Source organism: Neofelis nebulosa, chromosome 17 (assembly GCF_028018385.1).
Source record: "Neofelis nebulosa isolate mNeoNeb1 chromosome 17, mNeoNeb1.pri, whole genome shotgun sequence".
Lineage (NCBI taxonomy): Eukaryota > Metazoa > Chordata > Mammalia > Carnivora > Felidae > Neofelis > Neofelis nebulosa.
In genome coordinates this window covers 434,840-450,820 of record NC_080798.1, presented here as the reverse complement: position 1 = coordinate 450,820, position 15,981 = coordinate 434,840, and the positions used below count along the sequence as shown (strand labels likewise).

At 42.7% G+C, this 15,981-nt stretch overlaps 1 long non-coding RNA gene across 1 annotated transcript; it reads left to right on the top strand.

The window, feature by feature from the left end:
• Window positions 1-26: 26 nt before the first annotated feature.
• Window positions 27-629, top strand: LOC131498987 (uncharacterized). Its single transcript, XR_009255669.1, has 2 exons — window positions 27-252; window positions 379-629. It is a non-coding gene; the product is annotated as an uncharacterized LOC131498987 (long non-coding RNA).
• Window positions 630-15,981: the final 15,352 nt, after the last annotated feature.

Sequence of the window (15,981 nt, the reverse complement as noted above, 5' to 3'; positions counted from 1 at the left end):
CCGCCCCGTCCCGGGCAGTGGCGCGGCAGTTTCGGGACTTCCGCTGTTCTGGTGGCTGCGCAGAGCTGTAGACCCTCCGCGACGTCCGTGGGAGGGCTGGGGTCAGGACTCAGCCGGCGGGTCGTGCGCCTGTGCCTCACTCAGCCCTGACCCCCACCGGCGCGGGTCGTCGGAGAAAGTTGTCCGGAAGAGCTGTCCTGTCGTCTCCAATTATTTATTCACCTATTTATTGATATCAATATGGACTCGTGGGTAATTTTTTTCTCCTGTGGTTTTAATCCGACGCCATTATTATTGTATACAGCCTTATTTTTACTTACTGCGTATTTTATAATTTTGAGTAAAATAAGTCTCTTACTATATATTTTTTTTTTCCAGAAAAATCTGTTAAAATTCAGGAGCGCCTGAGTGGCTCAGTGGATTAAGTATTGGATTTCGCCTTGCATCATGATCTCATGGTTCCTGGGTTCCAGCCCTGCCGCTGGCAGCGAGGAGCCTGCTTGGGATTCTCTCTCTCTCTCCCTCTCTCCTCCTCCTTGACTCATGCTTTCTCTCTCTCTCTCTCTCTAAAAATAAATAAATAAACTTTAAATAAATAAAAATAAAATTCAGATTAAGTACACTCATTATTCATTGACAGTATTATTATTTACTTAATCAAAATAAGCTACACAATTTTTAATGTTTATTTATTTGAAGAGAGAGAGTAAGTATGGGAATGGCAGAGAGAGGGAGTGAATCCCAAGCAGGCTCCATGTTGTCAGTGCAGAGCCCCATTCCGGGCTGTCTCTTGAACCATGAGATCATGACCAGAGGGTAAATCAAGACTCAGACACTTAACGGGCTGAGCCATCCAGGTACCCGCACAATTTTGAATTAATAGGAAAGCTAAGTAAGGATTTTATATAGAATATGAATACTAAAAATCAGTGTATGCATTATAGAAAAAATATGTAAGTTATAATTAGTAATAGACAATATGCTTGAAAAAAGATACACATTCTCAGTCTTATGTATATATGTGTGTAAATTCCAATAACCATTCGGATATATACAAAAAAATAAATATTCCTACTCCCACCATCCAGCATTAACATTGGGAATGGATGGTAGGACCCCCGGAGTAGCCCATGTAGGGTTTGAGGCCCAAGGTACTAGGTTGGCATCCTCCAACACAGCCTGGGAAAGAATGAGATGATTCTCCTAGAATCTCCCACAATATGTTTATTTTTTTTAATTTTTAATTAATTAACTAATTTTTTTTTTTTGAGAGAGAGAGAGAGCACATCAGTAGGGGGTGGGGGGGCAGTGGGAGAGGAAATCGGAGAATCTCACGCAGGCTCTGTGCCCAGTGTGCAGACTAACCTGAGCTAAATAAAATCAAGAGTCCCACACTTAACAAATTAAACCACCCAGGCACCCCTGTTATTTAATTATGAAGGGAAAAACAGTAACTTGACAGTGGAGAAACCTGGCAGGCATCACCTTAACCATGACCTTCGTGGAATTCTTGTCAAAGATGCACCATCTCAGTCTAATCATGAGAACACCAGACAAACCCAAACTGAGAGACATTATAGAAAATAACCGAGCAGTATTCTGCAAAAGTATTGAGGTCATGAAGGACAAGGAAAGACTGAGGAATTGTCACAGACTGGAGAAGACTAAGGAGACACCACAAATAAATGCAATGTGGGATCCTGAAACAAAAATAGACATTAGGGAGGAAAAATTCAAATAAAGTCTGTACTTCAGTCAGTAGCATTGAACCAATGGTAATTTCCTAGGTTAAAAAAATTCTTTTTTAATTTCTAAGTAATCTCTACATCCAACGTAGGGCTCGAACCCCCAAGATCAAGAGTCGCATGCTTTTTCGATTAGCACCAGCCAGGCACACTGGTAATTTCCTAGCTTTGATAAATATATCATGGTTACCTACAATGTTAACATTAGGGAAAGCTAGTGAAAGGTCTACAGGAAGTCTACTATTTTTTCAACTTTTCCGTGTTAAAAAGAAAACCATACAAGTGTCTGGCTGACTCAGTAGGTGGAGCATGAGACTCTTGATCTCAAGTTTGTGAGTTTGAGCCCCATATTATGTGTAGAAATTACTTAAAAATAAAATCTTAACACAGCAAAGGAAACAATCAGCAAAACTAAAAGGCAACCGACAGAATGGGAAAAGATATTTGCAAATGACATAGCAGATAAAGGGTTAGTATCCAAAATCTACAAAGAACTTGTCAAACTCAACACCCAAAAAAACAAATAATCTGGTGAAGAAATGGGCAAAAGACATGAATAGACACTTCTCCAAGGAAGACATCCAGATGGCCAACCGACACATGAAAAAATGCTCAACATCACTCATCATCAGGGAAATACAAATCAAAACCACAATGAGACACCACCTTACGCCTGTCAGATGGCTAACATTAACAACTCAGGCAACACCAGATGTTGGCAAGGATGCGGAGAAAGAGGGTCTCTTTTGCATTGTTGGTGGCAATGCAAGCTGGTGCAGCCACTCCAGACAAACAGTATGGAGGTTCCTCAAAAAACTAAAAATAGAACTACCCTACGACCCAGCAATTGCACTTCTAGGCATTTATCCATGGGATACAGGTGTGCTGTTTTGAAGGGACACATGCACTCCCATGTTTATAGCAGCACTATCAACAATAGCCAAAGTATGGAAAGAGCCCAAATGTCCCTTGATGGATGAATGGATAAAGAAAATTTGGTATATATATGCAATGGAGTATTACTCGGGAAACAAAAAGAATGAAATCTTGCCATTTGCAACTACGTGGATGGAACTGGAGGGTATTATGCTAAGTGAAATTAGTCAAAGACAAAAATCATATGACTTCACTCATATGAGGACTTTAAGATACAAAATAGATGAACATAAGGGAAGGGAAACAAAAATAATATAAAAACAGGGAGGGGGACAAAACAGAAGAGACTCATAAATATGGAGAACAAACTGGAGTGTTGCTGGAGGGGTTGTGGGAGGGGGGATGGGCTAAATGGGTAAGGGGCATTAAGGAATCTACTCCTGAAATCATTGTTTCACTATATGCTAACTAATTTGGATGTAAATTTTAAAAAATAAAAAGTAAAATTTTTTTTAAAAAGCTGAGAATAAACTGAGGGTTGATGGGGAGTGGGAGGGAGAGGGGGGTGGGTGATGGGCATTGAGGAGAGCACCCGTTGGAAGGAGCACTGGGTGTTGTATGGAAACCAATTTGACAATAAATTTCATATGAAAAATAAAATAAAATCTTAAAAATATAAAACCACAGGCCCAAAATGGTGTTACTTAGGCCTAGCAATCAAATCCGGATTTAATACATTCTAAACTAACTGCGCTCTCAATCTCCCTCAGAAGTATAGTCTTAACCTGTTGTCACAAATTTCCTAGTCTGTACCAAAAACGTAATCTGTTATATGGGCCATCTTCATCCCCCAGAGTTCAAATTTACTTGGTTGAATTTTGCTTTTTAACATTTGTAAGATTAAAATTATCTCTAAGAGGGGAGCCTGGGTGGCGCAGTCGGTTGAGCGTCCGACTTCAGCCAGGTCACGATCTCGCGGTCCGTGAGTTCGAGCCCCGCGTCAGGCTCTGGGCTGAGGGCTCGGAGCCTGGAGCCTGTTTCCGATTCTGTGTCTCCCTCTCTCTCTGCCCCTCCCCCGTTCATGCTCTGTCTCTCTCTGTCCCAAAAATAAATAAAAAACGTTGAAAAAAATTATTTCTAAGATAAAAATTTAGGAAGGGGCACCTGGGCGGCTCAGTTGGTTAAGTGTCCAACTTCGGCTCAGGTGATGATCTCACAGTTCGTGAGTTGAGGCCCAAGTCTAGCTCTGTGCTGACAGCTCAGAGCCTGGAGCCTGCTTTGGATTCTGTGTCTCCCTCTCTCTCTCTGCCCCTCCCCTACTCATGCATTGTGTAAGTCTCTCTCTCTCTCTCTCTCTCTCTCTCTCTCAAAAATAAATAAACCTAAAATTAAAAAAAAAAAAAGATAGGAAGAAAGCTCTAGTCCTGAAAAGGGATAGAAGCAGAAAAATGTTCACCTTTAGCCCAGAAGGCTGAACTATATAGCCTGCATAGTTCCAACAAAGGTCAAATAAGTACTGGTTGCTACATTCTTTTTTTTTCTTTAATAGTTTGATCATGCCATTTTTATTCAATCCAATTAATGTAATTTGAAGTGGGGTTCCAGGAGAAATGTTATACTGTGCCTGACTCAAGTATTTGTCAACGGGTTATAAGGAAATTTACTTTATCTACCATTTCCTTCCGCCTTTGTTCCCCACATCATGACCCCCTGAATAATCTTGACCCTTAAATCTTTAAGGTTGCTAAGGGTGCAAAGTTTTCTCTTCTTCTTAAAGAGATTCATGACTGCCTGAACATCTCACTGATAGTCAATATCCAGCTGAATGATAAGTACCAGAGAAATCTTGCAAAAGTAGTTTTACAAGTGGAAATTCAAAGAAGACATTTATGACCTAATACTCCCTGCACATCCCCACACCTTCAGCACTAAAAGCATATAACACCAGTTTCATATAGCAAAGTGCAGCTCTTTCTGCCCACAGGTTCTGTCCCTGTGTGACTTAAATAAACTTAAATAACTTGACCTGGAAAACGTCTTAAGAATTCTTTCTTGACCTTCATGCTCAAGGGTCCCACAACAATCCTATAATTATTCATATACAAATAAGTTCACCATATAGTGAGCAAAAGATTATATTAAGCAGTATTGTGATTCAGTTTTTGTAAAAAAAGTATAGGAAGGGGCGCATGGCTGGCTCAGTGGGTAGAGCATGCGACTCTTGATCTTGGGATCATGAATTCAAGCCCCACGTTAGGCGTAGAACCCACTTGAAATAATTTTTTAAGTATGGGAAAATGGGTCAGAAATGTGGTTTATGATGGGGTAAATCACAAACTAGTGAAGTTTGTTCATAGTGTTATTTGAGTCTTCTATATTTTCATAAATCTCCAACTACTTGTTCTCTTTTTTTTAATGTTTATTTATTTATTTTGAGAGGCAGGGAGGGGCAAAGAGAGGGTGAGAGAGAATCCCAAGCAGGCTCCACACTGCCAGCACAGAGCCAGACAAGGGGCCTGATCCCATGAACCGTGAGATCATGACCTAAGCCGAAATTAAATGAGTCAGACGCTCAACTGACTGAGCTACCCAACTTGTTCTATTAATTACAGAGAGAGGAGTATTAAAGTCTCCCACTATAATTATGGATCTAGTTTTTCTTTAATTCTACCAGTTTTTGCCTCATTTATTTTGGAGTTCTATTGTCAGGCGCATGCACATTTAGATGAATTATGTCTTCTTCATAAATTTGAACTTTTTTTTTTTTTAATTTTTTTTCAACGTTTTTTATTTATTTTTGGGACAGAGAGAGACAGAGCATGAACGGGGGAGGGGCAGAGAGAGAGGGAGACACAGAATCGGAAACAGGCTCCAGGCTCCGAGCCATCAGCCCAGAGCCTGACGCGGGGCTCGAACTCACGGACCGCGAGATCGTGACCTGGCTGAAGTCGGACGCTTAACCGACTGCGCCACCCAGGCGCCCCATAAATTTGAACTTTTATCTTTAATTTATGTCCTTTCTAATCTTTGGCTATTTTCTTTGCTCTGAAATCTACTTTGTCTGGGGCACTTGGGTGGCTTAGTTGCTTAAGTATCAGACTCTTGGTTTCGGCTCAGGTCATGATCTTTCACCTTCCTGGGTTGGAGCACCAAATCAGGCTCTGCGCTGGCAGCACGGAGCCTGCTTAGGATTCTCTCTCCCTCTCTCTCTGCCCCTCCCCCACTCACGTTGTCTCTGTCTGTCAAAATAAGTCAATAAACTTAAAAAAAAAAGTCTACTTTGATAACAGCATAGTCACTCCAACTTTCTTTTGATTGGTGTTTGCCATATATTTTTTTCCCGTATTTTTACCTTTAACCTACCTATATCATTGTATTAAAATGGGAATCTTGAAGATACTATACAGTTGGGTCTTGTTTTTGTTTGTGTTTTATCCATTATCAAAATTACTTAAACGCATAAAGCTGAACAAAATTCAAAATGGCTGCACTCATGCTTCAGCAAAGCTCGATTTTATTTTATTTAAAAATTTTTTCTTTATGTTTATTTATTTTTGAGAGAGAGAGAGACAGAGCATGAGTGGCACAGGGTCAGAGAGAGACACAGAATCCAAAGCAGGCTCCATGGTCTGATCTGTTAGTGCAGAGCTCGATGCAGGGCTCGAACTCAGGAACTGAGAGATCATGACCTGGGCCAAAATTGGATGCTTAACTGACTGAGCCACTCAGGCGCCCACAAAGCTTGCTTTTAAAGTAACCTTTTTCTGGGCACCTGGGTGGCTCAGGTGGTTAAGCGTTGGAGCCTACTTGGGATTCTCTCTCTCTCCCTCCCCCTGCCTTCACTCTCTCATTCAAAAATAAATAAACATTTAAAAATAAATAAATAAATAAATAAATAAATAAATAAATAAATAGGGGCACCTGGGTGTCTCAGTCGGACAAAGAAGGCTAGCAGCAAACACACAATTCTTGTCAAAAACATCTAGATCCTGTATTTCCCTATGAATCCCCCAACCCCTTCCTCCAGACAGGCTTGTAGCTTTTTGAAGGTCATTGCCTGCTGTAACCTTCTCTGCCTGGAAAAGCAATAAAGCTATTGTTTCTCTTTATCCCAAACTCTATCTTTGCATTATATTGTGGCTCCAAAGCATGGGGGTTGGTTTTCAACAATATGACACTGTTTTTTAATTTGTTTATGTCATTCACTTTTTAAAAAGTTTTTGTACATTTATTTATTTTTGAGAGACAAAGTGTGAATGGGGGAGGGGCAGGGAGAGAAGAAGACACAGAATCCAAAGCTCTGTGAATCCAAGGCTCCAGGCTCTGAGCAAGCTGTCAGCACAGAACCCAACTTGGGGCTCAAACCCACGAACTGTGAGATCATGACCTGAGCTGAAGTCGGATGCTCAACTGACTGAGCCACCCAGGAGCCCCTGTCATTCACTTTCTTTAAGACTAAACTCTACAGGGGCACCTGGGTGGCTGGGTCGGTTAAGCGTCCGACTTCAGCTCAGCTCATGAGCTCATGGTCCATGAGTTCGAGCCCTGCGTCGGGCTCTGTGCTGACTGCTCAGAGCCTGGAGCCCGCTTCAGATTCTGTGTCTCCCTCTCTCTCTGCCCCTCCCCTGTTCATGCTCTGTCTCTCTCTGTCTCAAAAATAAATAAACGTTAGGGGCGCCTGGGTGGCGCAGTGGGTTAAGCGTCCGACTTCAGCCAGGTCACGATCTCGCGGTCCGTGAGTTCGAGCCCCGCGTCGGGCTCTGGGCTGACGGCTCGGAGCCTGGAGCCTGTTTCCGATTCTGTGTCTCCCTCTCTCTCTGTCCCTCCCCCGTTCATGCTCTGTCTCTCTCTGTCCCAAAAATAAATAAAAAACGTTGAAAAAAAAATTAAAAAAAAAATAAATAAATAAACGTTAAAAAATAAAATTAAATTAAATTAAAAAAACAACTAAACTCTACACACAATGTAGTGCTCAAACTCCCAACCCTGATTATCAAGAGTGACATATTCTATAGATGGAGCCAGTCAGGCACTCATACATCATTTACTTTTAATGTACTTATTTATAAGGTTGGATTTAGACCTAAAATATTGTTTGTCTTCAGTTTACCTCTTCCGTGATTTGTTCCTTTGTTTCCATTTTCCTGACTTCTCTGGATTATTTGAACAATTTGTAGCATTCCGTCTTAGTTTATCTATAGACGTTTTAACTATATATCTTTGCATTTTTTAGTAGTTCCTCTAGGGATTATGGTATACATACCTAACTTTTATTTAAAAAAATTTTTTAATGCTTTTATTTATTTTTGAGACAGAGAGAGACAGAGCATGAGCAGGGGAGGAGAAGAGAGACAGGGAGACACAGAATCTGAAGTGGGCTCCAGGCTCTGAGCTGTCAGCACAGAGCCTGACACAGGGCTCGAACTCACGGAGTGTGAGATCATGACCTGAGCTGAAGTCGGACGCTCAGCTGACTGAGCCACCCTGGCGCCCCACATATCTAACTTGTAGTAGTCTATCTAGGGGTAATATTTTATACTTCAAGTAAACTATAGGTGCCTTACGGTCACATAGATCCCTTTACCCATGTGTATTATATCTACATACATTGAAAAGTTCTCAGGCAATATAATTTTTGCTGTCAATATTCACGCGGTGAAATTAATACAGGGAAAACTCACTACAAAGGAGTTGGGAGGCCAGCGGTGGAGCATGCTGTACCACTCCACATCGAGAGTTGTCAGTAACAGAACCCATCAGAAGACTCCCAACAGAAAAGAATCATCTATTATAGGTCCCAACAGAAGATGGAAACTGCATTTCCCACAAAAAATCAACCGCCCCTACAACTGAGCCAATGAGAAACTGTCATCACCAGAACTCTTGCTTTTTTCTAATGGAATTTTGTTCAAAATTCTGTGCTGCCAGCTCAGAGCCTGGAGCCTGCTTCAGATTCTGTGTCTCCTCCCTCTGCCCCTCCCCCTTTCATTCTCTCTTTTCTCTCTCTCTCAAAAATAAATAAAACATTTTTTTAAAAAGGAGAAAAAAGTTATTATGTTTACCCAAATAGTTATCATTTCAGCTGTTCTTCCTTCATTCTTGAAATTCCAGTTATCCTTCTGGTGTTATTTCCTTTCAGCCTGAAGAACTCCATTAGCATTTTAATAGAGCAGGTTTGCTGGTGATGAAATCTCTTACTTTTTCTTCATCTAAGAATGCCTTTCCTTTGCTTCATTTCTGATGGATATTTTTGCTAGATATGGATTTTCCATTTGACAGAGAGTTTTTTGTTTTTGTTTCTTTTTCCTTTCAGCACTTTAAAGATGTTTTCCCACTCTCTCGTCACTTCTATGATTTCTGATGTGATGTCCTCCATCACTGGAATCATTGCTCTTTTACATGAGATGTTTCCTTTTTAAAATTATTTTTAGCTTGTTGCTTTCAATATGCTCTTTTGTCCTTCCTTCCTTCGGTGGGGGGCAGTACTTAGCAGCTTATGATATATGGGCATAAGTTTTCTGTTGGGGATGGCTGAGACTCCTGAGTTTGTAAATGTATGCCTTTTTCCAAATTTGGGGAGTTTGTAGCCATTATTTCTTCAAGTATTTTTTCCTTCGCTACTCTTTATCCTTTCGTGATGTTTTAATGACACAACTTGAGATCTTTTGATATTTTCCCATAGGTCACCGAGGTTCTGTTCATTTTTTTTTTTATCATTTTGTTCTGCTTATTCTTCAGTTTGATCTATATTCAAGTTCACTGATTCTTTCCTCTGCTATTTTATTCTGCTCCTGAGCACATCCATTTGGTGAACTCTCTATTTCAGTCCAAAATTTCTATGGTCTAATTTCAAGTTCCAGTTTTAACTTCCGTACTAAGGGAGAATTCCACCTTTCTATTTCATTTGTGTTTACCCTTACCTCAAGGAGCATGGTTATAATAGCTGCTTTAAAGTCTTTGATAATTGCAACATCTGGGTCATCTCAGGATTGGCATCTGAGTCTTTTTCTCTAAGTGTTGGTCATTGGTCATATTTCCCTGGTCATTTTTATATCAAATAATTTGGATTGTGCCCTGGATATTTTGAATATTATGTTGTGAGACTCTGGGATTTGTTAAAATTAGCTGGAAATGTCAAATTGTCTGTTCTATCAGCAATCAACCCAGCTAGGTTTAGACTATAAGTTCTGCCTCATTTTCTGTGGATGGTATTCCAATGTCATTTCAGTTTCAAAGTGTCCTATGGTGTTGGGGTCTACCTGACATATGCATCGCTCAGGGGTATCCTGGAATGTTGGTTTTGTTTTATATTTGTTTCAGTTCCCAAAGCCTTTCTTATGCCTCTTTGGCTCTGTTTCATGTTTGCTCATGAGGGTGAGCCCAGGACTTATGTCAGTTCATAAATGGAGTGTGAGGATCCTCTTCTTCAGCTCTCTCCTCACCAGGATTTCCCCTCCCAATTTTGGGCAACCAGCAGCTCTTTTCCCTAGTTTCTCTGGCCAGAAACTTGGGTTTCTTTCAGAGTTCATTTCTGTGCCACTGGGCCATCTTTGGGACTTAGGAGTGAGAAGAAAGCAACAGAAAAAGTAATTGGGAAATTCCCCCACATTCTTCAGACAGAAGTGTCCTCTTTCTGCTTTCTCTGACCACAGAGGCGGGTTTCTCTAAGCTTTGGTTTTGTTCTATTGTGCAGTTCTGTGCAATGGGGTGTGCTTTCCAGGCAAAGTGGTGGGTGGAAAGAGCAGGAAAAGATTAGAATTCCCCTAAAACTCTTCAGTCAACTAAGGTTTCTTTTACTGGTCCTCTGGCTAGAAATGGGGGAGGGGGAGTTTCCTGGAGTCTTGCTGCCTGAGCCTATTTTACAGTTCCAGGATTTGGGCTGTCCATCTGTCAAAACTGGGAGAAAATATAAGGGGAGAAAACACAAACACACCTCTATCACATACATATCATTATTCAAGTTTTTAAATTCTGTACCAAATCACCCAATCTGCCTGATATTTTTTACTTTTCAGCATTCTTAGGTAGTTGGTTTTTTTTTTTTTTAATGTTTATTTTTGAGAAAGAGAGAGAGACAGAGTGTGGGCAGGGGAGGGGCATAAAGAGAGGGAGACACAGAATCCAAAGCAGGCTCCAGGCTCCTAGCTGTCAGCACAGAGTCTGATGCGGGGCTTGAACCCACGAACCGAATCATGAGATCATGACCTGAGCAGAAGTCTGACATTTAACTGACTGGGCCACCCAGGCACCCCAGGTAGTTGTCTTTGAATTCTATTCAGAGATTTCAGCTGTAGTCAGTTGGAGAGATAGGCTGTAATTGGCTTACACCAGCTTGAACACCAGAGATTATATCAGATGTTAGAAAGGACAAAACTGTAGAAACAGAAAGCGATCAGTGTTGCAAGAGTCTTGGGTGAGAAGAGAGAATCAACTAAAAGGGGCACAGGACACTTTTGGAGTAATGGAAATGTTCCCTGCATTGGTTATGTGGGTGGTTCTAGGATTGCATACAGTTGCCAAAACACACTGAACTATGCACTTAGAATGGGTGCATTTTGTTGCTCATAAATTATAGCTCAATCAGGGAAATTTTAAAAAATGGACATAGCACTTCACACCTACCAGAATGGCTAAAGTTAAAAGGACTCATAATATCTTTGTGTTGGCAAGAATGTAGAGCAATTGAAACTTCTACATACTACTTTAGGAGTATAAAGTAATATAACCACTTTGGAAAACTGTTTGGCAGCATCTACTAAAGCTCAACAATAGGACAACCTGTCGCCCAGCAATTTCACTCCTGGGCCTATTTGCAATCAGAAAGGTATACCAAGATGCAACCAGTGTACATGCAAGAATGTCCATAACAATAGTGTTCATGAAAGTCCCAAAGCGTCATCCACCCAAATATCTACCAATAGTAGAATTAAGTGAATTTGGCGTTTTCATACAGTGGAACACTGGACCAAACTGCTACAAAAACAACAACAAAAAGGATGAATCTCACAAACACAGCGTTGAGCAAAAGAAGAGAAACAAAAACGCATACTTCAAAACCCCATTTATGTAAAGTTCAAAAACCGACAAAAAGTCTCCATGGTAACAGAAATCGGGATAATGTTTGTGAACCTTTGGAGGGGAAATGATATTGACTGGAATGAAACAGAAGCGGGGGTATCTGGGGGTGATGTTAATATCTTATTTTTTGATTTGTGTGTTTGTGATGCCCCCTTCCAGAATGGAGAAAAGGCCTCCCAGAGGCCTGACCAGGGATCCCAGAGGACATAGAATAGGGGGTTTCTCTCGGAGGGAAGAATCAGGGTCTTAAAAAAAAAAAAAAAGCCTCCTCTGTAATCAGGGCAGGATTTCGTAAGTGCTGTACACTGGAAACTGCCTTTTCCTTTGAGAATCCAGTCCCTGCTCACCACCGTACACTGGGAGTGGGGATGGGGCTCAGAACTTGCCTCTTAGCTTCAAGGTCAGTGGGTCCGAGGACTCTTGAGACCTGAGCTGTCTCCTGTGACTGGACAGGACTTGAACTACTCCTTTGGGAGGGGGGAGGGGGCGTTGGACCCGGAGAAAGTGAGGCCCCCGCCGGGACAGCGGATCTGGGGGACGACCTCCAGTGATGGCCACCAGTAGGCACCTGCCCCTGCTGGAGCCGCCTGCGACCCCGCCCGGGTCCTCCCGGCTGCCCCGCCGCTTCCTCGTCCCTAGCGCTACCCGCGCAGCTTTACCACCGGCAGCAAGATAGACGCCAGGGTCTACACCGCCTGCCACTAGCGAAGCAGACGCCCACCCCTCCCTGCTCAAGTCACCCGCTTCTGAGATTCTCCACTACGCATGCGGTCGCCTACATCTCCCAGAAGGCCGCGGGACTGGGCGCGCCATCTCCTCGCGGAATCTAGTTAGCTGCAGCGGTGTCGCCCTCTACCAGCGACGGGGGGAGAGGGCAGCGGATCGTGGATGTCTAGGTCTTCAAGGTGTTCAGGGAGGATCCTGGCCGCTGGGCTCTAAGGTCGTGACCTCCCAAGTGGAAGGAAAAATCGTCCGGGGAGTCTAGCTCAGGCGGTCCAGAGCCTGAAACCCACCGCAGTCCTCCCTGGATTCACCCTTGCGGGCTACACGCGTTGCTACACGGAGATGGCCTGTAGGGGGCGGTAAGGACCTAGGTATTCTTACCAGAATATGGTGAGAGAGGTAGAGCAGGAGCAAGTGGGGGAGGGGCAGAGAGCGAGAGCGAGAGAATCCAAGCAGGTGCAGTGCTATCAGCGCAGAGATCAAAGTTGGGGTTGAACCCACAAACCGTGAGATCATGACCTGAGCCGAAATCTAGAGTCCCAGGCTTAACAGACTGAGCCACCCAGGCGGCCCCAGGATTTTTTTTTTAATACAAGGAAAATCAATGGCTTGGAGACAGTGTGTCTAGAAAGGAATGAGGGGTAACTCCCTCAGCCAAAGATACATGACCCTTAGAAAATGTTGCATTTATTGGATTTACTTTTCCTCAAAATTCTATTTAGAACATTTTCAAACAGTCAGAAAACTTAAGATTGTGTGAGCACCCATGTGCCCTGCCCCTAAATTGAACAATAAATATTTGGCAATATGTGATTTATCACTATCTACATATCCAACATTGGGCTTATTCTGATAATAATCAAATGAGATTAAGAATGGCTGTGGATTTGGGGCGCCTGGGTGGCGCAGTCGGTTAAGCGTCCGACTTCAGCCAGGTCACGATCTCGCGGTGCGTGAGTTCGAGCCCCGCGTCAGGCTCTGGGCTGATGGCTCGGAGCCTGGAGCCCGTTTCCGATTCTGTGTCTCCCTCTCTCTCTGCCCCTCCCCCGTTCATGCTCTGTCTCTCTCTGTCCCAAAAATAAATAAAAAATGTTGAAAAAAAAAAAAAAAGAATGGCTGTGGATTCAAACAGGCACAGCCTGTGCCTCAGATTAGCACAGATGCTTTCTAGCTTCATCGCTTAAGTAAAAAGACCTCAACTCTCTAAAACTCACCTTCGTCATCTGAAAATCGGAGTAGAGAGCTGTGTGAGGACTGTATTGCTAATACCTATGTACTCTACACACACTAAACTCTCAATGCGAATTTACTATTGTTTAACTACTAAGGCCTTTTAAAGAACTCATAGAAGTGGAATTTGTAAATGCCAGAAAGAATAGTATGAACATTTTAAACAGTTTTATACAGGAGTACCCGGGTGGCTCAGTCAGTTAAGCATCTGACTCCTGGCTTTTGCTTAGGTCATGATTTCACGGCCCTGAGTTCAAGCCCTGTGTAGGGCTCTGCAGTGATAGTGTAGAGCCTGCTTGGAATTCTCTCTCTCCCTCTCAGAATAAATAAATAAACTTTGGGGTGCCTGGGTGGCTCAGTCAGTTAAGTGTCCGACTTCATCTCAGGTCATGATCTCACGGTTGGTGGGTTTGAGCCCCGTGTCAGGCTCTGTGCTGACAGCTCAGAGCCTGGAGCCTGTTTCAGATTCTGTGTCTCTCTCTCCCTGCCCCTCCCCCATTCATGCTCTGTTTCTATCTCAAAAATAAAGAAACATAAAAAATTATTTTAAAAAGAATAAATAAACTTAAAAAAGTTTTATGTATTAATGAAATCTCCCTTCATACATCTCTCACCTACACTCACCAGCAGGTGTCTCCAGAGTCAAGTTCTCGGGACCAGCAACTATACAAATAAAGTGGGAGGAGAAATCAAAGGCACAAGCAAGGCTTTATTGCGGTCACAGGTCAAGCTGAAAGGAGACAGCACTAACAGACAGCAGTGAAACTCACCTCTCATAGTAGGGGAAAGGCCCTGCTTACTTAGGAGTGTTCTCTCAAGTTCCCACTCTGGCCCAATACTCTAATGAGGGGTTGGGGGGGGATGCGTCATTCTGATTGGCCCTGATTGACCGATATTGGCAGGTTACTCAGCCAGCTGTTTTAATGCTTTTTGGAGCCAGGGATCCTGTTTGAAGTCTAGCTTGTATATACGTCGGGCCCCCAGCCTGGCTGCATCATGGTTCTACTCTGTAGGAGAAGCAGTGCAACAACAGAAAGCGCCCCAGGTACACAATGTTTTTTTCCCCCACCTGGGGCTTGTTCCCAGGTCCGTTTCATATCTCTATTGCTTTTCTTGCTGTGTAACAAGCTACCATAAATTTAGCAGCTGAAAACAACATGCATTTATCATCTCATAGTTACTGTGAGTCAGAAGTTTGGCATAGCTTAACTGGGTCTCTAAGGGTCTACAAAGGCTGCAGTCAGGGTGTCATGTATACACTTGACTGGGTAAGACTCTGCTTCAAGCTCACTCGGGTCGTGCCTGAGTACATCTCCTTGCACTTGTAGAGCTCACAACAGCTTGCTCCTTCCAAACCAGCAGGAGAGACTCTCTAAACACTCTTTTAAAGACTTCAGACTAAGGCCGACCCAGAATAATTTCCCTTTTGATTAGCCTATGTCAACTAATTTGGAACCTATCTTCAAAATCCCCTCGTCTTTGCCATACAACCCAAACTAATCATGGTATAACATTCTCACAATTCTGTCTACCACAATATCCAATCCAGAAATTGCAGTGTATCGTTGATTTAACTTGCATGTCCTTAATAATTAGCAAATTTGCACGTTTCCTGTATGTTGCTTCATTAATACCCAGTTTTTTTTTGGGGGGGGGGATTAATCACTTAATATTGTTTATTCATTTTATGCTGGAATCTATTGATTTCACAAATGTGTATGAACTTTTACATGGAAGCTCCTTTTCTTCTGATTTTGTCTGGCTTCCCTAGGTGGTGCAGTTCAGGGTCAGCATACACTGAGATGGGAGTTAAAAGTGCAAAAGTGATACCAGAAATTAGGGGAGTTCTCCACACCTGAGACTTTGACCATTAGCCAGTGCCAGATTCTTGACTTCAGGGTAGAAAGATTTCAAGGATGAATCAGAGTAAAGCATAGCAGAATCAGCTTTATTGCAAAGCAAAAGAAGCCCACTTGAAGAGGGGGAGGACTGCAGGGGCATTTAGCTAGAGCATCTCAGTCGCAGGGTACGTGTACGGTTCTGATCTTTGTGAACAGTTATAATAAAGAGGTGAAATATTCATGTAGAATTCTGGGAATGGGAGGGGACTTCTAAGCCTTCTGTGTATCATTACACATGGGCAGTGCTGGACTACACGCAGGCGCAGTATGATTTTTCTCGTGGGGCTACTCTAGCCAAGATCTACCAGGAGTCCGCTAGCGCCCCCAGTGGATGCGGTCATTCTCACTCATTTGCAAGCTAAATGTGTCTTGGTGTGCACGCGTGCTTTGGGCTTGGGCAAAAACAAGATGCTTGTGGCAGTGAGAAA